We start from the raw sequence: 27,361 nt of genomic DNA, 5'->3' as shown, positions 1-27,361 counted from the left end.
AAAAAAACAGTAAACTGCTATTTCATGGAGAAAATTTATATTGCTAAGTGTTGACACTGATTTGTTGGCACATAATCAGAAACTATCAATACTGAAGGACACTTTAAAACAGTTATATTTAAACATGTCAGTAGCTACATTTAAAAAAAATCAAAAGTAAGCATAGGACATGAAAATCCAGATTAAGAACTCTATATACAGTTAATTGTTTTCATTCTTGTGTATCCACAGTTTATATTGGCATAATACCTTTTTTTTAAAAAAAATGGAGAGATTGTTTTTGGTAATATAAATAATGAAGTATTATCTAAATTAGACAACAACTGAATCAGACAACCAGTTCCAGTTCCTCTTCTTTCCTTTCACCAACTTCGTTTGTAATAATAGACCCGCAATATATTGCATTAAGACACACACACACACACACACATATACACAAACACCTCTCTTTGTACAAAGTCAGTCTGTTCCCATCATCTCATTTTCTGTACTTGCAAAGACAGAAAACTAGGTATAATGTTTAGAATACAACAGAATAGTTTATTGGCCAAGTGTACAGGCAAGGAATTTATCTCTGGTGCCTCTCAGTGTACATACAAACAACAAAGTTTGTAATCATAAGATACCAAGGAGAAGGAGAAGGTAGTAAAAGATGAGAAGGATAATAGTAATGCAATCATGCTACATGAGTAAATATCCATAGACATAATTGTCTAAGGCTGCTGTGGTAATTTGGTGTTCAGCAGAGTGAAGGCACAAGTTTATTCCATCCCATACTCAAAAGAAGCCTGAAATTATATTCCAACCTAATATAAGTGTGCATCTCTCTGAGCTGCCCAGTATACTGGCCTCATAAAGGGTCCTTCTGAAAGATGTAGAAGGACTATTTCGGCTACTTGAAGAGGGTGCATGTATAGGCTTAGGGCAAGGATTCAGAGGAAGTCTTAAAAGAACTAAAAAACAACAGCCAGTTTTCATGAACTGGACCTAAGAGGCCAAATAACACCCTTCTTTCTATTATTGTTTGCCCTTTGAGATAGACCAGGTCAAGAAACAGCCATTGATCCAGGGATGTATTTATGGTAGTAAGTGGAATAAGAGAATCTTCCAGCTCTGTCCCACCTTCTACAAAACACAATCAAAGAGGGGTTATTTTGAGTTTGTTTCTCATGCTTACTTCTGTTATAGGATAGTGTCTCTTTTCTGCAGTTTCCCCCTTAACAGCTTTCTCATACTTTGCTCAGATCAGTTCTGCATTATTTTACAATTGCAAGCATGTGTATTCCCATTCTGGGTTGGTTTTATAAGTAGCTGGATGAGAGGTTAAAGCCCTTTACTCTTCATTTAAAGTTCCACTTCATCTTGAGTCCCCTGCAGGTGTGATGAAAAAAAAGGGAAAATTAGTGCAATATAAAACTTGACCTTTAATTTCATGGAATATTTCATCTTCTTTTACTGCCATCAACAGAACACATGAAAGCACTGTCACCTGGGAAGCCGTTTATAAAGTTTCTCTGCTGATATTTCCTACGCTACGCTAAGTCAATAGGGAGGTGGGGTTTAATTTCAAATAGCTGACACAATTTTGCTTATTGCAGAGATCAGATGCAGCCCATCAGAATGCCTAAAGCCTGGGCTAAAAAAAAGAAGCCACCCCAGGCAAGAGTTTGTAGTTTTTCTCCTGATAAATGAACATATAGTAGATTAAAAGTCATGTTTGTTCTGTTCAGATCTTGCTCGTAAATGCTGGAGGGCATTTTATGCCAGAATCCTTGATGGGGTAATCACGATCCCTTGCAACAGCTTTCCCCAACTGGATGCCAATCAGAAACATGGGGGATTGCTCCATGATAAAATGTCAAGATAGAATTGAACCAGGGGTGAAATTCAAAAATTTTCCCTACCAGCTCTGTGGACATGGCTTGGTAGATGTGGCTTGGTGGGACTCAGTTTCTAAAAGGAAGACGCGTGGGCCGAGCCAACCAATTCAAATTGTCCCTACCACCTCTCCTGAGGTGGTTGAATTTCATCCCTGAATTGAACGTTCCCCACTCCATTGAAGAACATCAAGTGAAGGAAGGTGAAGTCTTACAATGAAAGTCACATGTCAGTTTTCATCATACCTGAAGATGAAGGCCAGAGGCTGACCATTAGATAATTTGTCCTCACATGTGCTGTAAGAAATAATTGAACGAGATTCAATAGAAGGCTAATATGAGGAACTGAAGATTGGGTTGTATTAGAGAGCAAGTTGTAAATAAGGGATATCTTCCCCTCCTTTAAGATCCAGGCCAACGTCATTCTCCATTGCTTTGAGAATTCCTCAGTCCTTCTCTGATGCATACAAAAGTGACATAGTTCTATGGCAAATAAATACAAATTAAGCAATCCTGGCTGTGTCATGATAAATTTGGGCATATGGCGTTACTTGCTGATAGTGCCTTTGGAACGCTATCCTATGCTGTAAGGCTTGTCTGGACACTTTTAAAGCCTTCCGGAACCCTTTAAGGTATGTAGATGCATGCCCAGAAGACTTTTCTGCTGGGGACTAGTCAGTAAACTGAAACTTTCCAGGCTATAGTTATGTTTGCACATAGATGGAAGACTATGAAATTTGTGAGGACAGTTGTGGCCATTAAAAGTTTCAGAATACAATCTAATATTAATTAATCTTGCACCTTTTTAGCCACCATTCCTTAACAATGAGCAGAAAAGGAACTTTTCTATTAGAACAACTTTAATGAATTATAAATTAGAATTTTGAAGCAGTGGTGGAATTCAAAATTTTTTTACTACTGGTTCGGTGGGCGTGGCTTGGTGGGTATGGTGTGGCTTGGTGGGTGTGGCTTGGTGGGCGTGGCAGGGGAAGGTTACTGCAAAATCTCCATTCCCACCCCACTCCAGGGGGAAGGTTACTGCAAAATCCCATTTCCTCCCCACCCCACTAACCTGCTTTCCAGCTCTGTTCTTCTGTGCAGGGCAACTAAAGAAGACCCAGCTGATCAGTTGGGACTCGGGAGGCAGAGAATAGATGGGGGCGGGGCCAGTCAGAGGTGGTATTTTCCGGTTCTCTGAACTACTTAACATTTCTACTACTGATTTTCCAGAACTAGTCAGAACCTGCTGAATACCACCTCTGTTCTGAAGTGTATACATTATTGAGTCCACTTACAATCTTTTTCTTTAGTTCTTTTTAGTGCAATATAGACAAGTTTCACTGAATGACCAAATAGAATTTACTAGTTTAATCTACTCCAACAACAATCTGTATTAACATTTTCTCTCCCCAAAACATTTTCAAATTGCTGGAAACCTCAAAAAAAAACAAAAACTGTTAATTTTGTTGTTATTGTTGCACATTCATACAACATGGGTAGTCTAATACCCACAATATTGTTTTTGCAATACACTGATGTTTCTGTTCCTGTTAAAAGAGATGGTAATATTTGTCAGAATTAATAGGGCCAAGAAAACTGGTCAGCAGTTTTGTAAGGTTTCTATAGTTTACTTGACTGAGGATTGTGATTCATTGTTAGTGCCTGATTATACTTTTATAATCTGTACTTAGTAAAAGTTGATTGGAGGTTGGCCCTCCAAAATTCAAAAGTTATTTCAAAGCATTATATAAGGCCATATCAGTATGAAGAAAGGATATCTAAGAAGCTCTGGTATCCTTAGATATTGCATGAAAGCTCTGTGGCATTATTTTCTTCCAACCTGTAACTTATACTTGTCCTGTAAAAACAGAAAATAAGGATTATTGAGGGACTATTGACTCATATGATTTGGTCTTGTGTGCTATTAATATTCTTTATTAGAATTCTTTATTGGCCAAGTGTGATTAGACACACAAGGAATTTGTCTCTGGTGCATAAGCTCTCAGTGTACATACAACAATAGTGATAGATCATTATCATAGTCATTGTAAAAATACATTCATCACAAAATATTAAATACAACACACTTAGTGATAGTCATGGATACTAAATAAGCAATCAACATTTTCTTCTGGAAAACTCTTTTAATATATAGCAGTTATCAGCAAATTTGTAAATGTAAAAGAAGTTAATATTACATTAAATTATACTTCAAAATGTGGAATTTGGCTGTTTTTGGCATACTTTGGTTTTGTCAGGTGCATGGAATTGCAAAGATAATTATTTTGAGAAATTGGAACAGAATTATTACTCTGGATAGTAAGGATTTGATTCAGGACAAGAGTATTAAAAAGGCAATTTTTAAACTAATTATAAAATAATGTTTCCCCTTGCCACAGATTGATTTAGAGCAATGGTTTTAATCTCTTTTAAATTTGAGATCTTTATATACTATTTCATATGAATTATAAATAAATTTTACTACTGGTTCGGTGGGCGTGGCTTGGTGGGTATGGTGTGGCTTGGTGAATTACTATTTTATATACTATATCTATATTGGCTTCATACTGCGATTGCTTATCTTTTTCTGTTTTCCATTTTGTTATTGCTTGTCATCAATTATGTTTTGCATTTTTCTTCTCTGTTTTTTTTGGTTTTTTTTTGTGGTTAGTTGTACTTTCTATTTTTTCCCATATCTTCAGTAAAATAAATAAAGTTTAAAAAAAGGACAAAGATTTGGGGTTTAATTGGAAAATAAGGATCCTCTTACTAACATGCTGCTTATTAATTTTTTAACAGGATTCACATTTTGGCATCCACTATTGGAGGCCAATGATTCTATAAACTGAGAATACTAGGGAGGTTCCCTGAGACAGATGGCGGGTGACAATTAAAGGGACACAGATGGCATTGGAAACAAGTTTAAATAAGGCAGACTCCATACACAAGACTGAAAAAGCATCTCATCTTCATTCCCCAGCTGGGCTCTGAGAGGTATAAAAAGATTTAAGCAAAGTCATGAAAGTCATGTCTTTTACAATAGACCACTTCATGTCCTGCCGTGAGAAAAGGCTGCAGGACCTAAAGCTCTTTATTGATTGGAAGCTGCAGTGTCACCCACTGAGTCATATTTTTTACAACCATGGGCTGATACAATTTTTTACAAGTATGGGCTGATACTATTTCTGCTTAGTCACAATGGTCATTTCTGAATTGCTTGTCTTTCTTCATGCACTATGAAAATATACAGAATTACTTGGAGAGGCAGTATGACTAATTATATATAGCTAACCATATGTCATATATTAATACAGTTCCTAATTCTATGTTTTATTTTTTTATTTTTTATTTTATTTGGTTTGTCAATTGCTTACAAGATAATAGGTATAAGTAAAAACATAGTTATGAATACATGGATACATATAAGAAAAATAAAAGAAACAATAAAAGAAACAATAGGACAGGGACGGTAGGCACATTGGTGCGCTTATGCACGGCCCCTACAGACCTCTTAGGAAAGGGGTGAAGTCAATAGTAGAAAGTCTAAGGTTAAAGTTTTTGGGGTTTGGGGAAGATGTATGTTAACATGTCACCTGTAAAAACATAAGAACACCATTTATTGGCAAAAGTTGTCAATGTTTATTGTGTTTGAATAATATTGAACCTCCTATTAGAGATGCTGACAAATGTTCATTTTGTCTCACCTTTGTCTAAGTTTTAAAAAAGTAAGCGCTGTAACCTTTTCCTTGTTAATCCTACATTCTGATCATTTTGATAAATCTTTTGTGCAGCTTTTAGTTATACAAAATCATTTTGAACCTAAAGCAAGAATTGAACTACACACAGAATTCCAAGTATGGCCTCAGGAAAAGAGCAAAATTACATCAGGATGAAGAATGTGTCATGTAGATGTAAGTGAATCTGAACAGTTAGTCTCAGATGCCTGAGGTTGCATATATTTTAGTAGATCAATTTGGTACTGTTCAGTGTCAGGTTTGGATATAGATGACATATGGATTCCATGGAATTGTAACTATAATTTTTAAAATACATGTGGATTTGTAATATTTTTTTCTGAATCTATTTAATAATCAGGTAGCTAATTGCCCACTACCTATGTTTCAATGTCATCATCTCATTCCTTTATACTATCTGTATTATAGGCTATATAACAGATCTATTGCTGGATTCACACAGCAGTCTAAAGCATCAACCAAGTAAAATACCCAATTTCTATCATATAAAATGCCATGAACAATCCAATAAATCATACAGTACAGTGTGATGGCCTACCATGCTAAAACTATATCTGGGGCAGAGGTGGTATTCAGCAGGTTCTGACCAGTTCTGGAGAACTGGTTGTGGAAATTTTGAGTACCAGCAAATACCGCCTCTGACTGAAGATTTTATAGTATCCTTCCCCTGCCATGTCCACCAAGCCATGCCCACAGAACCGGTAGTAAAAAAATTTTAATCCCACCACTGATCTGGGGTGACATCTGTTAGTCCACAAAAAACCATATTTTAGACTTAAACCAGTTAGATAGAAGGTTAAACATACCACTTAAAGTACTGTAAATCTGAAGATGCTTAAATATTTTCAGTTTAGTGTGACAGAGTTGTCTGTAGATTTGCTCTTTTGATTCATTTATTAATAGAAAAATTAGACAATATTCAATAGAAATGGTATTTTTATATATAGATAGGACCAATATTGAAAGGAAATGGGTTTTCACTGAGGCTTTTATTTAGACAGGTTAGAGGCTCCATCTTGTAGTCATGTTAAATGGAATAACTGCATAGCATAATATGCTAATAGAGATGTCACATGCATGTTTTGAAAAGTGCACAGTGGACACCATGATGAGGTAGTCATTTAATCTAAGATGATGGATTTAGAGCAGAATCAAATAACACATTAAAATAATTATGGATAAAGCAGTAAATGAAAACTCAAGAGTATAGTTCAACATGGAGTTATAATTTGGCTGTAAGATTTTAATTATGACTGCAGTTGTAAAAGTTATTATGTTTGCAGAAGATAATCCATCACTGAATGATTACAGCATGAGGGTCAGTAGTGCTCTCTAGAACAGTCATATTGATTTTAACTTTCCCCAGATATTTCTTGCATAGAATGAAATGCCAGAGCCACTAAATAAGATATCGCTCTTACAGTCAAAAATAAATTTCAAAAGTTTGAAAATCACAGATCTTGTTATGACTATTTTTTAATTTCTCTGTTTCTGTCTCTGTCTCTGTCTCTGTCTCTCTCTCTCTCTCTCTCTCTCACACACACACACACACAGAGAGAGAGAGAGATCTTTATCTTTATACCTATCTGACATGAAAAATGGCTTTCATGCCATGTGTTAACAATGGTCCTCCATTTATCCCATGGGACTTAGGGCCTAAAAATAAGTAAAACATACAATAAGACATATTTTCAATTATTATGTCATAAAAGATGAACTCTAATGACTTGGGCAATTTAAATTAAGTTAAATACAAAAACCATTATATATAACACCATAATAATGCAAGCCAAAAAAACCAGCATCATTCTGAGGTAGCAACAGGAAAGTTTCTCTCCAACCTCAGGGATAAAAACAGATAAAAGGTCACCCTAACAGGGAAAGAACCAGGTTTTTAATGCTTTTTAAAGGCTGGTAAGTGGAGATTATTCAAATTTGGGGGGTGGGGGTGGAGAGCTGAGTGCTGTGACAGGGATCTGCTACATGACATTGTAGAAAGAAAGCCAATTTTGCCCAATCTTTCAGGTGGGCAGAAACCATGGAGACAGAGAGTACTCAAACATCTAGGTTTTATGCCATTTAGGGCTTTAAAGTTGGCAGATAACATCTTGAATTACACATGGGTTCCAATAGGTGCCACTGCACTAGAAATCATTGCAGCTCATGGAAAATGAGTGTTACATGACTATGACCTGCCTTGCCGTCATGCTTGTGTTGCTGACTTCTGTACCAGCTGTAACTTCTAAATAATTTTCAAGGTTCCTCATGTAGTGCACATTGTAATTGTACATCTGCCAGGTAACCAAGACCAAGCAACCATAAGAAAAACATTATAGTCTGCAAAAAGAGACACCTGTCACACAAGGTGAATGTGTGCAAAGGCCACCCTGGCCAAGCAGGATCTTCCTATGCAGGAGAACCTCTAAACAAGATTAGAATGGGATAATGCAATCCTATTCAGATAAGAAATAGAAGACCCCAACATCAGGAGTTTCAAATTCAACATTCAATATTGCCAGAGTTGAATCTAAGCTTGTTTGTCCCTCTTATAGCCACATAGCATCTCTTAGCCTCCAGGCAATAAGATATAACTTCAATAGCATTGCTTGGCTATCTTAGGAATGAGTTGTATAACTGATTATCTTCAGTATAACTGATCATGAACTGATAGATGATCTAACCCAGGGTCATCGTGTAGAAATTAAATGGGGAGAGCATTAATCCCTGAGGCCCTTTGTAAAGAAGGGAATTGGACTTAGCCTGTTTCTTCCTATCAACATTGACTGAAACTGACCATGGAGACCACCTTAATATTGTATCTCTACTTCCAAACTTCAGTCAGTCGAGAAAGATATCATAATTGATTATATCAAGCCCTACTGAGAAATCAAGAAGAACTAGAATGATTGTACATCCTTCAACATAACTTCAGTACAAATCATTTACAAATGTGATGATAAAGACAGAATGCACTACTATATATATTTTACAAAGTGTCCCATTTGTCCTGTTACATGTTTTGCAATGATTCCTTTTATTCTGACAATTTGAAATAAGAAGAAATAGCAGCAAATTCTAAGTATGCATCATATTGTAAAATCCCCACCATGAAATTAACTTATTGCGTACTACAATGGCATACATATTTTGAGTGTATATGTGAAACCTTTGTGATCAAACCATGTACTTTAAGTTGAAGAAATATCTCAATTTAAATATTTCAAGACAAAATTTGTGGAACAATATGATTTTAAAAAAAGGTATAATATTAATTTGTAACTATTTCTAGATGGAAATTACCAAAGTGAATTTACTTGTGCAACTCATTGGGGTTTTAGGGAAGGAGGCAGGGAACAAAGTTCCTTCACCATACCACGTTTTCTCCAAATATTCTCAACCTTATCTGTGATAACTTCCACTTTTCCCACAGTGTCTTGCAAAGATTGTAAGTCTGTGGCATCACTGAGGTTGGAAGATTGTGATAAGAATAATAGCTATCAACTAAGTTGCTACAACTTATAACAACTTTTATTTCAGAAAAAGAAAATTTTAGGAAGAAAGAAACTGCATTGTTGTTGTTGCTGCTAACAAAATCCTACCCAAGAAATTGTTAGAGAATGCAATATTGAAAACAAACACAGTAAAAGAAAATCAAAATCTAGCCATGAAAATTAAATGTGATAAAGACCGTTCATAAAGTTTCATGCCTAGTTTTTTAATCTTTGAAATCATTCCAACTGCAGCCTTTAAAAAAAAAAGTATATACAGCCAATATGCCAATAACACCAGAAGTTGTTGCATACCTACATAGCCAGAAGTGCTGAAGTCAAAAGATTACTAAATTGAAGAAAGTTATTGAAAGAAGCTTGGAAGATTTCCTTTTTCCCTACTGTCAACAACAATCTTTTATATTTTTTCCTCTATATAGCCTTTCAATATAGCTTTATGTTAGCTTTATGCAATGATAGAAGCAACTTCTATGGTAATACATAGAAAATGTTAAGATGTTAGGGAATCAGATGTCCATAAAAAAGGGAAAATTGAAAAAGGAAGCGAGGTTTTTTTTAGAAACTATGATATATTTAAAACAGTTTAAAATATATCTATTGTCCATCTGTCATCTAATTTATACAATTTCTGTTATTAATATCTAAATAATATCTGCAATAGAAAACCAGAGACTGCTCTCATGTTTTGATAGAGTTGGCCATTCATGCTGTATTCTATTTCTTAAGGCTACCTACCCCAGTGCAGTTTGACATGGTTTTATTTAATGTTGTCTGATTTCAGTGAATTGGTTTATATTCTGTTGAATAGATGGCACTTCTGAGTAAATACAATTCATTAGCAGAGTGTAAATTCACTTGTACAAAACAAGTAGCAGTCCCTATCACTAAACATACAGAGCTTTGTTTGTTTTCCAAGTATTGAGCATATCTAGCCATGTTCACTCTTGCTGGATTATGGCAGATCCAAACTGCTTCATATTAGATGAAATCTAGCAATATATTTCTTAAGATTAAATCAGTCTAAATTATAACAGTTACAATAAATTGTATAAAATCTATTCACTGTTTTTTTAAAAGTGACTCTAATGTCAAGTAAATATTAGAGCTTTTCAATATCTTTCCAGATCAACTTTGTGGAGAAAGTAATCAATCTTCATTCCAATAGAGAAACAAGGAGACGTAATCATCATAATTATCCTTAATTTCACATGCTAGAAAAATAATGCTTAGAGAACTCAATGTAGGTTAGAGCCTTGAATGGAAGAAGAGAGACCCAATATTCAAGCTGGCTTTAGAAAGGCTACAAACATTAAACATGATTGTCAATGCACACTGGATAATTGAGAAAGCCAAAAATATCACAATAAGTCTACATGTACTTCACTGATTATAGAAAGGCCTTTGATTGTGTCAATTATGTCTGGAGAAAGGGCTCTGAAAAATGGGAATCCCATAACATCTTAATGTCCTTATGAAAAACTTACATGCAGCCAGGAAGCCACAGTAAGGACAGAACATGGCAAAACATGTTGGTTTCAGATTGGCATAGGAGTTCAACAAGGCTCCACACTTTATCATTATTTATTCAGTCTATGTGCTGAATATAACTAAATATGCATTAAGGAAGACACTAGCCTGAAAGCTGAAAATGCAAAGGATCTGCAAGGTACTAAAAGCCAAAAGTACAGTAAAAATGGGACTAAAATTAAATTTAAAGAAGAAAAAATAATGACACCAACCTTACAACACCAACCTTAGAATTGACAATGAAGATATTCAAGTGGTCAATAGCTTCTGCCTTTCAGGATCAACCAGAGGCAAAAGTAACTGAACAAGAAGTCAAGAAATTTGTGGCAAAGTGGCACTTGGTAGTGCTATGAAAGCCTTGGCAAAGATTTTCAAATGCCACGATAAGTTTATACTTACAAAGATGAGTAATGTGCAAGCCATGATATTCCCTATGATGCTCTATGGAGGTGAAATTTGGACTTTGAAGAAGCAGGATAGGAAGAGTTTTGGTGCCTTTGAACTTAGATGTTGGAAAAGTCTTCTGAGAATATCATGGGCAGCCAAGAAAACAAACTGATGGATCACTGAACAAATTAACTCAGAGTTCTCACCTGATGCACAAATAATTAGGTTCAAACTGTCCTAGTTCAGACGCAACATGTGAAGACTGAGGAGTCTCTGGAAAAAACTCTAATGCTAGGAATGGTAGAAGGAAAGAGAAAAAGAGCATGACCCAGAGCAAGGTGGATGGATTCAGGTATACAGTAGTGACAATGAGTGCACCATTGGAAAACTGGAAAAAAAAATAGATTAGGAAAGTCATGGAGAAAATTTATCTATGCGCTTGCTATGAGTAAAAATGATTTGATGCCACGTAATTAGAGTTAAATATCAGATCAAGCAAGGTTTAGCAAAAATCTTAAAGTTTTTGTTGAAAATTTTTCTGGAAATACATGAATGAATGTTACCATTGTTTATATATTGGTAAGGAAACTTGTTGAAAACATTAATACCCCATAGGAACTTACAGTATACACTCTTATATAACTTATAAAAAGAAAGAGCTTCTGATTGAAGAACTAAAACCTAGATTTTATTTTTTGTCATGCAGAAAATGCAACCTGAGAATGACTGTTCCAGAACAATGTGCTATTATAATCTCATCAAACACTAGAATTCAATGCTGAGAATCTTCTAAGAGACTGTCCTTTGCAGATATACTGGCAGGTATTACAAATATTTTGGAGGAGGTCAAGACTGGGTGCCAGGGATGGGATTCAAATTTCTTAACAACTGGTTCTGTGGGTGTGGCTAAGTTGGTGGGTGTGGCTTGGTGGTCATGTTATTGGCTGGGTGTGGCCAACTCAATATCACTCACATCAAGGCACGCATCTCCTCTCCTGGCCTCTCATGACTGTGGGGATGCTGCAACAGTGTAAGTGTGAAAAATGGTCATAAGTCACTTTTTTCAGTGCCATTGTAACTTTGAATGGTCACTCCACACAAGCAAAGTGCCAGCAAAGGAGGAGAAAAAAACTCCAGAGAAGTTCCTGAGACAGGAAGTCTAGTCCTGCCAAGAACATAATAAGGGTTAACGGAGAGGCAGTTTCTGTAAGCAACACCAGAATGTTTCCTTCCTGCCTTCCTTACAGGATTAGGCCAGTAATTTCTTCTAACAACCAATTCTCCGAACTGCTTAGAATGTTAACAACCGGATCTAGCGAATAGGTGCGAACTGGTAGAATCCCACCCCTGCTGGGTGCCCCTTGAACATTCAAATTCTGACTTCAGAGAATATCACTAAGATAAAGGGAGACTGAGTTTGAAATCATGATAGTAAGTATTCTTTTTCTATGTATATATGAACATCACACTGACAAGAAACCTAACTTGGTAAATCCTTGCTGCGTTTGAAAAACTGTTCTACTCTTTTTTTAAAAAACCAGCCTGTTGCTAAGGTTTCTTCCATCTCCTTGCTCTGTTTTAGATAAAGAATATAGAAGCATGCTCAATTGCATAGAACTCCAAGCAATTTTCTCCTTTTCTTTCTTTCCCCCAACGCTAGAGAATCTCTGCATAGAATCCTCGACTCATTCCTTTCTTTCTTTTTTCCTTCTCTGACCCAATGTTCACAGAGAGCTATAAAACTGTATTTTTAAATAGCTTCTCAATAAAATCTCTTATCCCACAAAGCCACTGATTTCATCTCAGTAGTTTCCCTGAGCACATTGCAAGCACAGTCTCACGTCTACCCTTCATTTTTAAAGAAGTAAACACATTAGTTTTAATAGTAGCCGATCCTCTTGCAGAACAGATCTGAGGTTACAGTTGAAATGCTTGGACCAAACGCTTGGAATAGGTTTTCTGCTTTGTTCCAGAAAATCTTATTTTCCAATTATCAATAAACAGTCTGCAAGAAAATATGTATTCTGAACTAGCACAATAACGACATACTGCTACAGCCTACATGCTGTGAATCTGGAGAATAAAGCTATGAATAACCTTGGTGATGCTGCGGATATACCATAGATGTCTGAATCTTATTGCTTGGAAGACATGACTGGGAAGTTCTATTGTGCTCATGTCCTGCATAGAGGCTTCCCATAAGGAAAGGATAAGCCAGTGTTTGGCTAGTGGGAGAACAAATGTTGTCGGTGATAAGCCCTAGAAACTAGAAGATAAGAGAAATAAATAAGAAATGAATCAAACAAAGATGACTTATAATGTTTCATTAAATTATGAAATAGTAACTTAATGATTAGTATAAATATGCTTCCCAGAGTTACCTTATGGTAAGATGGGCAGCCATTTTTTCCCAGTTGAAGAAAAAACAAATCCAATAAATAAATATAATCAGCAAAGCCTCATGAGCTTTAAATAAGTGTAGAATAATTTTTAATATTTGATTAAATTTCCATGTAACTAATGTATTCACTAATTTGTTGTCTAGAACTAGTGAATTTATTTTTGTTATACAGTATTTAATTGATTGATAAGCAAGTAAAATACTTCTCAAAGAGTTCTCCATTGGTGGGATATGGTTATTTTGGTTTGTTTCCTAGGCTGTATAAAGAACATGTTTGAACAAACTATAAATTACAACATTTTCAAGCCATTAATGTTATCTATTTTGGGTACTTCAAAGAAAGTATGTATATAAATACAAAATATAACATGAAAAATAAATAAATGAATATAATACAAATGAATAAGTCAGGGGTTTACAACTGCCATGGAGGTTAGGGTTAGGTTTTCTATTTTATCATTAAATAGCTGTAAATAGGCAATATGCTGTATATTATATGGAGTATGTCATGTCTAAAAACTAAGGGTCACTATTATTTATCTAATAGTGACTATTAGGAACCATGATAAACATACATAAATCTAATGATTTAACTAAGGATCTATTCTGATTTAGGTTTCTCATAAAATTTAAATATAAATTCTATGCAATATACTGTATATTATTTTGCTATGCAAAGCCCAGACTGTGTATTAGATTAAGTTGAAATCTTTGTTAGGTTTACTTTCAAAATATGAAGTTGTTCAAGACACTGACACATACTTCCACTGCCTGTTTAGCTATTCTTTCATTGTGAAAGGATCAAATGATCTTTCATGGGTCACTAAAATCTATGATATGCAAAAGCACAGAAAGAAGCTAAGAAACCAGAATGTAAATAGAAAAAAAGATGGGAGGAAGTAATTGTGAGCCTAAGAATCAATGGCTTTGTTTCATAATATGCCTAAGTGGGTAATAGGATAATTATGGGACAACATGGAAAAAGGGGTAAATTGATCCAATCATTTAATTTCAAAAGGGCAAAGCAAAACCATGTTGCATAAATGTAAATAAATCCAACCTATTATCCAATTCTATAAATTGCTATATTTTACATTCTTGATCTTTAAAAAATTCCATTATGGAACTCATTGCCAAGACCTTCAATCAGCAGAATACCATTTCTCTAAACTGATTTTATGCAGTGACAGCCAATGCTGTTTTTCTGTCTAAGATAAAATGATGTAATCACACCATGAAGCCTTGCCAGAATCTCTGTACTTGATGTACAGACTAATGTGGTACCAAAGTCTTATCAGAGAAAATGGTTGTGAGTCGTGACCCTGTAGTCACAGAATGATAACTTTGATTTAGTTGCCCAAATCATTAGAAAAGATTTGATTGTATTAGTGACTGACTGGATTAAAAAGTTGTAGAACCAGGGCCATTTTATTATCATGGCATGTTCATGAAACTTGTCTAATCAGAATTGTTTGATGTCTGATGTTGGATACTATCTTTTCTAAATCCATTCATTTTCCAGATTGTTTTATGTTACATCTCACTCAACTTTGTGACAAAGTTGATAATGATCAAATATTAAGTGACAATCTTCATTATGGGGAAAATTTCTAGACCTCAAGATAAATATCTGAGTTTTTATTTTTCAGTTTAAAAACAAAAGTGGAACATTGTTGTTCTTAGCATATTTCTCAAAAAGAATTCCTTCTATCTAAAAAGCTATTTGTTCATTCTGATATTTTGTGGACAGATTTTTACTACATCTTTGTAATTTTTGCTTATAATGTTGCAAGTATTTGGCAGAAAAATTACTGCAGCCATTTGAAAGTCCCAGGATCATTTCCTGTTTATAGGAAAGAATCATTTTGGAATCTCAGAATATTTCAGTTGCATATGCAAAAATGTTATAATGGTTGCCTAGGAACAAGAGACAGAGATTCAGGGGCAAAAAAACAACAACCAAGGACTAAAGAAAAATAATGGAAATAGTATAGTTGGATTGTATTTGGATTGTTGGTCAAACCAGAAAGAGTTCAATTTTTGTAAATTTTAAAGAAAACTTCTTGATTTCTCTCCAGCTGTTCTTGCATGCTGGGTTTTAACCATTTTAAACAACATATGCTTCCAAATCCTACTTTAATAAAAGAATCTCAGCTGACTATCTAAAAACTGCCTAAATAAGAAGGAATTTAGTCAGTGATGCTTAAAGGTTTGTATACAGGTCCCATGTGCTGCAATAACAACCTTCTTTTCTGTCTTTTTTCCTGTTAATGCTTTTTAAATGTGTATCAGCTATTAGCCTACTAAAATGTGTGTTTGTGTGTGTGTTTATATTAACACTGAGTATGCACTTTACTTTTGAAATTATTATTTTACTATTTGATAGAGTTGTTTAGAATGAAATCACTTCCCGGTTTCTAGATGAATTGATGAGTGACAGCTGTGTGGAATATTTAGACAGCTAAGACATATGGCAGAACAATGGCGTATGCTAAGGATACCTGAGACATTTCAACTTTGCATGCAAATGGATTTGGCAGCCTGAGTAGATGAGGACTGGATGTAGTATAATTGTCATGTACTGAGTTTGGGGCAATAATGGCATGCTGCAGTGCAGTTCTGCAAGCCACCTGCCTGTTGTATTACATGCTTAAGCTAAGATCATTTTGCAGAACAAATATTTGAAATCATTGCTTTATGATGCTAGAGCTATTTTCTTCCTTCAGAAGAGTCTACTGCTGAAAAATGTCAAATCCTTAAAGGAGTGACGGGTGAATTCCACTTGATTCAATTCATAACTGAATTGCTATTTATGTACTTACTAGAAAGTGTTCAGGGAACAAAATATTTTTGGATAGTTCTATCCAGGTTTATTATCTGACGCATGAATTCTGAAGCTTATATAACCATATATATGATACTTTGCATCCTGGGAATTCATTTGGTTTCATTGCCCTCTACCAATCTCATCGCATCAGCCTAGGCAGCTTTTTTATTAAACTGCACAGCCCTTTCAAAAGAGAAACACAATTGGGAATAGAGAACTGGATGGATAATGACAGGCTTCAAAGGCACTTCAGTGAAACAAGAGTATTGATCGAAATGGAAAATGTATTTGCCAGACAAGAAGCTGCATGCTGTGGACTTTCACAGGATTTTCAAAATCAAAGCCAGATTGGCCAAGAATAAAGAAGAATCTGATGCATGATACTTACACCATTACAACTTATTATGAATAATCGTAATTTGACCAATAAGTGAAGTTTTCTACATTTCCTTATGAAATAGCTATCTTGTTCTACTTAATTTTGCCAGTTTATATAAATCCTTTTTAAGGAGTTTTTGTCTATGTACATTTACCCTGCATTTTTATTATAAAGGACAGTCCTTTATTTCAGAAAGTTGTCATTTAAACTTATTTTTCGGAAACCCACTTTTGTCCCTTGATTATTTAACAAATGGTACCACTTAATGTAGTTTTTCACATTCACAGGAAAATGATGAAAATGAGTTGTCTTTTTAAAATAAATTTACATATTGTGTTTGATTTTAGATATTTTTATTAGGATATACCTTTTTGTAACGTTTTTCTTGGTTTTGCTCTTGAATTTTCCTATGCAGAGCAAAATTATAAACAAAAACAATTAAATTTTTATTCTTATGAACTTCTTAAAAATTTGACCCTTTTTACAGATTTTTCCTCTATTTTCTCCAAGAAAATATAGTCATCCTAGTTATATGAGGAATACAAAGTTATTAAGTCGTGTTACAACTTATTTTTATGACTTCAACAACTCACATGGTAAGTTGGATAATTACTAGAGGCAATGATTTCATTACCTTTCTTTCACTTCAGTAGTAAACAATATATAGAAGTTGTATTTTCTTCTTTCCAGAAAAGACTCTTGCATCAGGATTTTGTGACCATTTTTGAATTCAGAGAAGATATAATATAAAATGAATTCTAGTAATCACTAGGACCAACTCTCTTCATACTCTACATAAATGACCTCTGTGATCATATTAAGAGCAACTGCGTTCTCTTCGCTGATGATGTAAAGCTGTTCAATACCACAGACAATACTGCTACCCTACAAAAAGATCTTGACTATGTATCAGAATGGTCAATCAAATGGCAACTTCAAATCTCAACATATAAATGCTCTGTCCTACATATTGGCAAAAAAAATCAGAAAATAAAATACAAGCTGAATAGTCAAGACTTGTTGATGATCTAAGCTCTGTAAAGGACCTTGGAATACTCATCTCTAATGATCTGAGTGCTAGAGCCCACTGCAACTACATAGCCAAAAAGGCATTAAGAGTTGTTCATCTAATCCTATGTAGCTTTTTCTCTGGTAATATCACACTACTAACTAGAGCATACAAAACTTTTGCTAGACCAATACTTAAATACAGCTCATCAGTCTGGAAACCGCATTACGTATCTGATATTAATACAGTTGAGAAAGTCCAGAAATATTTCACTAGAAGATTTCTCCACTCCTCTACTCATTGCAGAATACCTTATGCAATTCTAGACCTAGACCACCTAGAATATGATGCCTTTAGTCTGATCTAAGTATAGTATATAAAATTATACATTGCTATGTTCTCCTATACTTCAGCTTCAACCATAACAATACAAGAGCACACAATAGACACAAACTCAAGGTAAACCACACCAAACTTGATTGCAGGAAATACGACTTCAGCAACAGAGTGGTTAATGTCTGAAATACTCTAGCTGACTCTGCGGTTTCTTCCCCAAACCCCAAAAACTTTAACCTTAGACTGTCTACTATTGACCTCACCCCTTTCCTAAGAGTAGGAAAGAGTAGGGGGCGTGCATAAGCGCACCAACATGCCTACCATCCCTGTCTTACTGTTTCTTTTTTTTTATTTGTATCCATTTCATGTATTCATAACCATTGTTATTTTTATACCTGTTATCTTATAATCGCTTGACAAAATAAAAAAATAAATAAAAAAACCTAAATGCTACTAATAAGCCATTAATTATAACTTGATTGGATGAAATAACCACTCAAATAAGTAGCCAAAAATAATTGTACAGCACAACTTGCCTTCTTGGCAACTGACTCATATTTATGTTCCGGGGTCACGTGATCACCTTTTGCAACTTCTGACAAGGAAAGTCAATGGGGAAGCCAGATTCTTTTAACAACCATGTTACTAACTGAACAACTTCAGTGATTCACTTAACAACTACTGCAAAAAAGGTTGTAAAATGGGGCAAAATTCACTTAACAATGGTCTCAGCAATGGTCTCACTTAGCAACAGGAATTTTAAGCTTAATTGTGGTCATAAGTTGAGGATTATATGTAGCCTGTGAGTTCTAGATATGCTTCAGCCATGAAAGCCAGATGGATGACCTTGGGCCAATCACTCTCTCTCTCAGCCCAGCCTCATTTCACACGGTTGTTGCTGTGGAGGAAATAGGAGGAGAAAGGTGAGTTGGTATGTTCACAGTTTTGAATTGTTTATAAAAAAAATAAATTTGGGAAATAAATAAATAAGCAAATCATACCTGCTCACCATAGTTACATTTAATAGTTGGGATTCTTTCATGAAGAACAAAGCAAGACGCTCCAGAGGGAAGCAATCTAAACCCTAGTTCATTTAAATACATCATGGTTGCTGGCCAAAAATCTCAAAAAGGCTGCACGGGAGGAAGCAGTTATAATCTTTTTGTAGATTTAATTGGAGCTGCAGTGGGAAATACAGGGGCATAGAGAATACAGGACAGGTGGCAACTCTAATTGAGGTGTCTCATTAACCTCATATAGTTATTTTCTGAAAAGTCATTGGATATTCAAGTGGTGTATTTTGGTAATCCACAGTAGCAGTATTGATTTTCTATTTTCTCTTTAGTCATAATTTCCTTTCATGATTGCCTTATGCCCTGTTATCCACTACACTATCATTCACACAAAGAGAAATATGGAATTATCAGTTCTTCCAGAAGATGAATTTATGAAAGTTTGAGCTTATCATCTGAGTCAAATAGTCATGGGACAGTCTCCCTCCCTCCCTCCCTCTCTCTCTCTCCCTCCCTCCCTCCCTCCCTCCGTGTGTGTGTGTGTGTGTGTGTGTGTGTGTGTGTGTGTATTTCAGACTGTGAAATTTGTCATGGGGACTGAAAGTAGATCATTCTTCTCAGTTTTTAAAGTCCATCTTCTGCCCATTCTGGAGTACTTCCATTTTATTTATCTTTCTTGTAAAATGACTACTTGCTATTGATTTTCTATTCTTTCAGTAGGTTTGTTTAAACTTTGAATTGCTTATTACCCTCCATTTTATGACCAAATCAACTTCTACCTAACCTTTGAAGAATTTATTGAGGCTCCAAACTATATGAATAGCAGACCTCTAGAGTTAAGCCAAATTGGCAGTTAGGCCTTTTACTTCGGTACTTCAGTTCTTGAATTAGTACTTCAGTTCTTTACCAGAGAGCTATTTCTGCAAAATAAATCCTACTTAAATCTCTAGACAGAGAAAAGTGTTGTCAAATGTTTAGCATTGACATCCTGTTGCCTAAGTTGGCCTTTCATTGTCTTACAAGATGGCATTATAATTTTTTTTTTTAAGAAAGATGGTAATATTATCTTACTAGTGAATATTATCCTATTAATGTAATTGTTGATCATCATCTTCATTAAAGACTTAGACAAGAGGATAGAAGGGTAACTCACCAAATTTGCAGGTGATACCAAGCGAGCAGGAATAGCCAACACTTCAGAAGATAGCCTCAAAAAGGATCTTGACAGACCTGAAAATTGGGCCCTATCTAAGAAAATAAAATTTAATGAAGAGAAGTAAGTACATTTAGGAAAGAAAAACCAAATGCACAGGTATAGAATAGGTGATACCTGGCTCAACAATAGTAATAGTAGTAACTGCAAGAGGGATCTTGGAGCCCTAGTGGACAATCACTTAACTATGATCCAGCAGTATGCTGCAGCGGCCAGAAAAGACAATGCAATCCTAGACTAATAAAAGGATAAAATCAAGATCACATCAAGTGTTAATAACATTTTATAGTGCCTTGGTAAGACCAAACTTGGAATATTGCTTCCAGTTTTGGTCTCCACAATATAAAAAGTTATTGAGACTCTAGAAAGAGTACAAAAAAGAGCAACAAATGATTAGAGGACTGGAGGAAAAAACATACAAAGAATAGTTGCAGGAATTGGTTATGTCTAGCTTAATGCAAAGAAGAACTAGGGGTGATGTGATACAATATGATAGCAGTGATCCAATATTTGAAGAGCTGCTACAGAGAAGAGGAGATCAACCTATTCTCCAAAGCACTTTGAAGCCAGGACAAGAAGCAATGGATGGAAACTAATCAAGGAGAGAACCAACCTAAAACTAAGGGAAAATTCCTGACAGTTAGAACAATTAATCAGTGGAACAATTTGCTTCCAGAAGTTGTGAGTGCTCCAACACTGGAGATTTTTAAGAAGAGATTGGACAACCATTTTCTTAAATGGTATAGGGTTTCCTGCTTTTCTAGTAAAATCCTCTTCCAACTCTTTTATTCCATTGTCATCTTTATTTCACATTTAAAAAAATAATGATTTCATCTTTTATGATTTTCTTAGGTGCCATTATTACTATCTTTATTGCCCTAGGAGGCAATAAAGAGGAAGACACACACACATACACACATATAAAAGATAAAATTGAAAAACACATAAAAATAGTCAGATATATCATACAAAAGCATTTGTTGTTAAAGCAATAGTTCAAGCTACTTTGATTTACTATTAGTTGTGAAGTATTTGGTGCCTTTGGTTACCTTTGTGCGCACATACAATCTCCACTCCCCACCCCTGAATGTATATATTCCTCACAGCTATGTTACACTGCTAGTTGGCAAAATATTATTGGAATATTTTTGAATGCTGACTAGTTGCATCTAATTGTATTCAATGAGAGTATTAAAGAATTTTTTAAAAACTGAATCATTCTAATTTTTAACACTTGGCTAATTTTATTAAAAAGTAGGGTTTTAAAACATTTTCTTCTACTGGTCATTTATTCTTTTTTATGTTTATTAGCATATGTTTTTCTTTTTAAAAGGAGTCAGTAACTTTTCTAACTTCAGTCACACTGACTAAGTGGGAGGTTTTTCTACTGACGTCAGTAAGCTGTGGGTCAGGCCCTTAGTGCAGGCTCATAATACATAATTCAGGTTTCTAATGCATTTCAGATTCCATTTTTGACATTTTGCTGGTTGGTTATCCTCCCAGAAGTAAAGCTATCATCAATGTTCTTTGCTGCCCGAGGACAACTCTATATTTATCCCTAGCCCTCTCTAGATGGCCTCTTTTTCTATGTTTCTAAGCACATATTGTCCTTGAAAACAAATATACGTCAATTTCTTCTAATGTTCCTTTTCTCTGCTCTAAGTCCATTATTACTGAGGAAAAAAAAATCCTAAATTAATGTACATTTGGTATCTCAAGGTCTTGCCATCTGTGATGATTTATTCTTTGTCTTCCCTCTGGCCTTCTTTATCACCTGCAAAGTCCCTCCCTGAAATCTTTTCCATGATTCTTTTTGGGTTTTCTATTAGAATAGAATAGAATAGAATAGAATAGAATAGAATAGAATAGAATAGAATAGAATAGAATAGAATACTTTATTGGCCAAGTGTGATTGGCCAAGTGTGGACACACAAGGAATTTGTCTTGGTATAAATATTCTCAGTATACATAAAAGAAAAGATACATTCATCAGGAGTCGAGAATCATAAGGTACGACATTTAATGTTAACCTTATTAATATACACTGCTCAAAAAAATAAAGGGAACACTTAAACAACACAATATAACTCCAAGTCAATCACACTTATGTGAAATCAAGCTGTCCACTTAGGTAGCAACACTGACTGACAATCAATTTCACGTGCTGTTGTGCAAATGGAATAGACAGCAGGTAGAAATCATAGGCAGTTAGCAAGACATCCCCAATAAAGGAGTGGTTCTGCAGGTGGTGACCACAGACTACTTCTCAGTTCTTATGCTTTTTGGCTGATGGTTTGGTAACTTTTGAATGCTGGCGGTGCTTTCACTCTAGTGGTAGCATGAGACAGAGTCTACAACCCACACAAGTGGCTTAGGTAGTGCAGCTCATCCAGGATGGCACATCAATGCGAGCTGTGGCAAGAAGGTTTGCTGTGTCTGTCAGTGTAGTGTCCAGAGCATGGAGGTGCTACCAGGAGACAGGCCAGTACATCAGGAGATGTGGAGGAGGCCTTAGGAGGGCAGCAACCCAGCATCAGGACCGCTACCACCGCCTTTGTGCAAGGAGGGACAGGAGGAGCACTGCCAGAGCCCTGCAAAATGACCTCCAGCAGGCCATAAATGTGCATGTGGCTGCTCAAACGGTCAGAAACAGACTCCATGAGGGTGGTATGAGGGCCTGACGTCCACAGGTGGGGGTTGTGCTTACAGCCCAACACCGTGCAGGACGTTTGGCATTTGCCAGAGAACACCAAGATTGGAAAAATTCGCCACTGGCACCCTGTGCTCTTCACAGATGAAAGCAGGTTCACACTGAGCACATGTGACAGATGTGACAAGGTCTGGAGATGCCGTGGAGAACGTTCTGCTGCTTGCAATATCCTCCAGCATGATCAGTTTGGCAGTGGGTCAGTAATGGTGTGGGGTGGCATTTCTTTAGGGGGCCTCACAGCCCTCCATGTGCTCGCCAGAGGTAGCCTGACTGCCATTAGGTACCGAGATGAGATCTCAGACCTCTTGTGAGACCATATGCTGGTGCGGTTCGCCCTGGGTTCTTCCTAATGCATGACAATGCTAGATCTCATGTGGCTGGATTGTGTGAGCAGTTCCTGCAAGACAAAGGCATTGATGTTATGGACTGGCCCACCCGTTCCCCAGACCTGAATCCAATTGAGCACATCTGGGACATCATGTCTCGCTCCATCCACCAATGCCACATTGCACCATAGACTGTCCAAGAGTTGGGGGATGCTTTAGTCCAGGTATGGGAGGAGATCCCTCCAGAGACCATCTGCCACCTCATCAGGAGCATGCCCAGGTGTTGTAAGGAGGTCATACAGGCACATGGAGGCCACACACACTACTGAGCCTCATTTTGACTTGTTTTAAGGACATTACATCAAAGTTGGATCAGCCTGTAGTGTTTTTTTCCACTTTAATTTTGAGTGTAACTGCAAATCCAGACCTCCATGGGTTGCTAAATTTGATTTCCATTGATAATTTTTGTGTGATTTTGTTGTCATCACATTCAACTATGTAATGAACGAAGTATTTAATACGAATATTTCATTCATTCAGATCTAGGATGTCTTATTTTTGTGTTCGCTTTATTTTTTTGAGCAGTGTATATGTAATACTGAAATATAATTTAATGTGAAATTAATATAATTCATTTATACAAATCATTAATATGAAACAACAGAATAGAATTGCAATCTGCTGCCATGTCCCTGCCACCATGCCTTGTTTGTCTTGTCTTCTAGCATCCATGGAAGAAGGTCCGTGATCTGGAATTGAGCACAGAGGGAGCCTTCAGACATCAAACAGAGTCCCATTATTATACATTCCATCTTCATCCCAAAGGCAGTGAAGTTGGAGAATGCCAGTCCATGGAATCCATTGTAGCCCATTTCTCCAAGCTTATATATATGAATGGTTATATTAATATGCACAGGTAGGAATTATATTTTCATTGAAGATAATGCTGGGGAAAATAGATAATTTTAGTTCAGTGTGATCCCTTCCACACCTTTTTATGTCTCTCCTGTACAGTGGACAAAAACAACATTATGAAATCTTTTTATTGTCAATTTTCTTCAGTTTCATTACCTTTTATTTACTATTGCTTTTTATGTTTTAGATAAGTTCATGTTAGATTTTATAGCTACCAGACCATGACTATACTGAATACTGCTTTATATGGCGAAAAACCTGAGCCTACTGAGTATCATATAACTGTTAAACCTACAGAAATATTGCCAAGAAGAAAATGAACAAACTTAATGTTCTATGTCTTTTTAAATATATTTTTGCATCTGTCTAAATTATCAAACCTTCTATCTGCTATTCTTATGCCATATAATTGTTTGTTCACCAAAGCAAAGTGGAGCAGAAAATGCACTTTGAATGAGACATGACTGGAGAGTTTCACTCATATTCCTCTCCCCCTCCTTCCTGCAGTCATTTTTCCAAGGAATTCTGATAGCACCTAAAGGCGGATTTACTGATCTGGAATTCAATTTCCAAATCTTTCATTGTTCATTGGTGCTCAATGACATTTTAAACTTTAATGAATGAAACTAAGGCAATGAAACAAAGAGTGGAGAACCTGAATTCATTCTATGCCTTTACTTCAGAATGAGGAAACAGATTTTCACGAATTCCTAAATGACATCCATAATTGGTGAATAAAATGTAATCGTAATGCCATAATACTATTATTAATTTATTTTATTTGTATCCTGCTTTTGTTAGTTTTACAAATAATTCAAGGTGGTAAACATATCCAACACTCATTCCCCTTCCTATTTTCTCCATAATAATAACAAACCTGTGAAATGGGTTGAGCTGAGCATGAATATAATATAATATTTAATTTTAAGATTTTCAATTAGCACCTCTGGTGCTAGAATTCTTTTCCAATTTTGATACAGTATGAATTTCTATATGAATGTTGTCATATCATTGTTTTTCTACTGCTAATTTTAAAACATTCGTTTGCAGTGTTATAGTAATTTATTTTCATATGGAATTCTTTTTAGTTTTTATTATTTATCAATTCAATATAAAATAATTTATTGAAAATAATAAATGTTTGATATGAAGATAATGGAAAAATGATAACCTGCAGTTATAATTGAAATACTTTGCTGATTTCCAAAGATAATATTTGGGAAGTCCAAACTAATTTAGCAGTAGAAAGTCTATTAAACTGCAAATTAAAGAGGAAAGAAACACAACCAGCTCATTTGGTTTTCATGGCTAAGATGGAACTTGAACTCACAATCTCCTGTTTTAACCACTAGACCAAATATGCTTTAGTGTGTGATCCCTATCAGCTGGAATCATGAAGTGAAGGAAAAAGAAAATACAAAACAAGGCCCAAAGGCTGAAAAGAATAACCTTAAGCACCATAAGACTCACTCATGTAAAGAAAGTCTAGAGCAGAGGTGTCAAACTTGTGTCATCATGGCAGCATCACAAAACATATCAGGACTTTCCCCCACTTTGCTAAACTGGGCGGGGGCGTAGCATCCGGGGCGCGGGGCATGAGTTTAACAGCCATGGTCTGGAGGAATTTTAAAAAAAAAATTCTCAAAATCCCCTAATTTTGACTTTACATAAATTTTGCCTCTAGTAATCCTTAGAAAATATGAAATAACAACAATAGTTTACCTCAGTTTGTACTGGTATTTTATTACATTTCATAAAATACTGCTAAACATACATTTCAAAACATTTATTTTTCTTCAAAACTTCAGAAATCTATCATCCAGCCGTGACTAATTAGATTGTTTCATGGTGTGACACAACACTTACAACAAATAACTGAAGATTAAAGGAATACTTATATAAGACCTCATATGATGAATTCGATGTTACAGATTTCATCTATATTTGTCAGGAAGTACGGAGCTTGTTAACTAGACCAAGTATACAATGATTTAATGCAGAGTTCAGGTTCTATTTTTTGGTTCAGGATATTGTCATAATATTTCAAAGCAGAAAAGTGGTGTCCGTTCCATGCTATATGAAATTCACTCTGCAAGAAGAAAATTGGTTAAATTTTAGCAATAAGTTTCACACAGAAAATTCATTCTTTTCATATCCTTACTTTTCAAACACTTTTTTCTTCTTTTAAAAGAGAGAGAGAGAATTCAGCAGATGGGTCCATCTAACATCAGTAATCTACATTAAGAAACTGAAAACCGATAGAATAAGATATGTATTTTTAAATAACAAATAACAGTTAATTTTTGAATAGCAATTATTTAAACTTTTCAAAACATTTTAGATGAAACTGTCTATATCATTTATCCATTTGATAATATAATATTTAATTTTAAGATTTTCAATTAGCACCTCTGGTGCTAGAATTCTTTTCCAATTTTGATACAGTATGAATTTCTATATGAATGTTGTCATATCATTGTTTTTCTACTGCTAATTTTAAAACATTCGTTTGCAGTGTTATAGTAATTTATTTTCATATGGAATTCTTTTTAGTTTTTATTATTTATCAATTCAATATAAAATAATTTATTGAAAATAATAAATGTTTGATATGAAGATAATGGAAAAATGATAACCTGCAGTTATAATTGAAATACTTTGCTGATTTCCAAAGATAATATTTGGGAAGTCCAAACTAATTTAGCAGTAGAAAGTCTATTAAACTGCAAATTAAAGAGGAAAGAAACACTCATTGAAGTCAGATTTAATTAAGGATAACATCACTCAACGCAAAGATTTTCATGTAATTGAGCAACAAAAATAAGTATCAGCTTCCTTTACTAGATGAACTGTTTCTCCCAAACCATGATATTTTTAAAAAGCTAAATGTCTTATGGTCATGAGTTTTAGGCAATTTTAATCATAGTTGAAAGAAACCACTGAAATCAAGAGAATTGTTCCACTTCTTGTCTGTTTTTCCTAAGTAAAATGAAAGCTAAATCCAGCTCCATACAATTTTTATCCTAGATGTATATAAGGTTGATGATTTGCATGTTTAAAATTAATGTTATACTATAAAGCTAGCATGTCTAACATTTATGCTTCTGTGTTGTTCGTTGGTTTGAATTTAAGTGAGGTTTATTTGGGAATCAACTTTCAGAACTGAGGATTTCCATG

Source organism: Notechis scutatus, chromosome 3 (assembly GCF_049901735.1).
Source record: "Notechis scutatus isolate UNSWTSFEM ecotype Mainland chromosome 3, rNotScu1.2, whole genome shotgun sequence".
Lineage (NCBI taxonomy): Eukaryota > Metazoa > Chordata > Lepidosauria > Squamata > Elapidae > Notechis > Notechis scutatus.
This window is presented reverse-complemented; position numbering follows the sequence as displayed.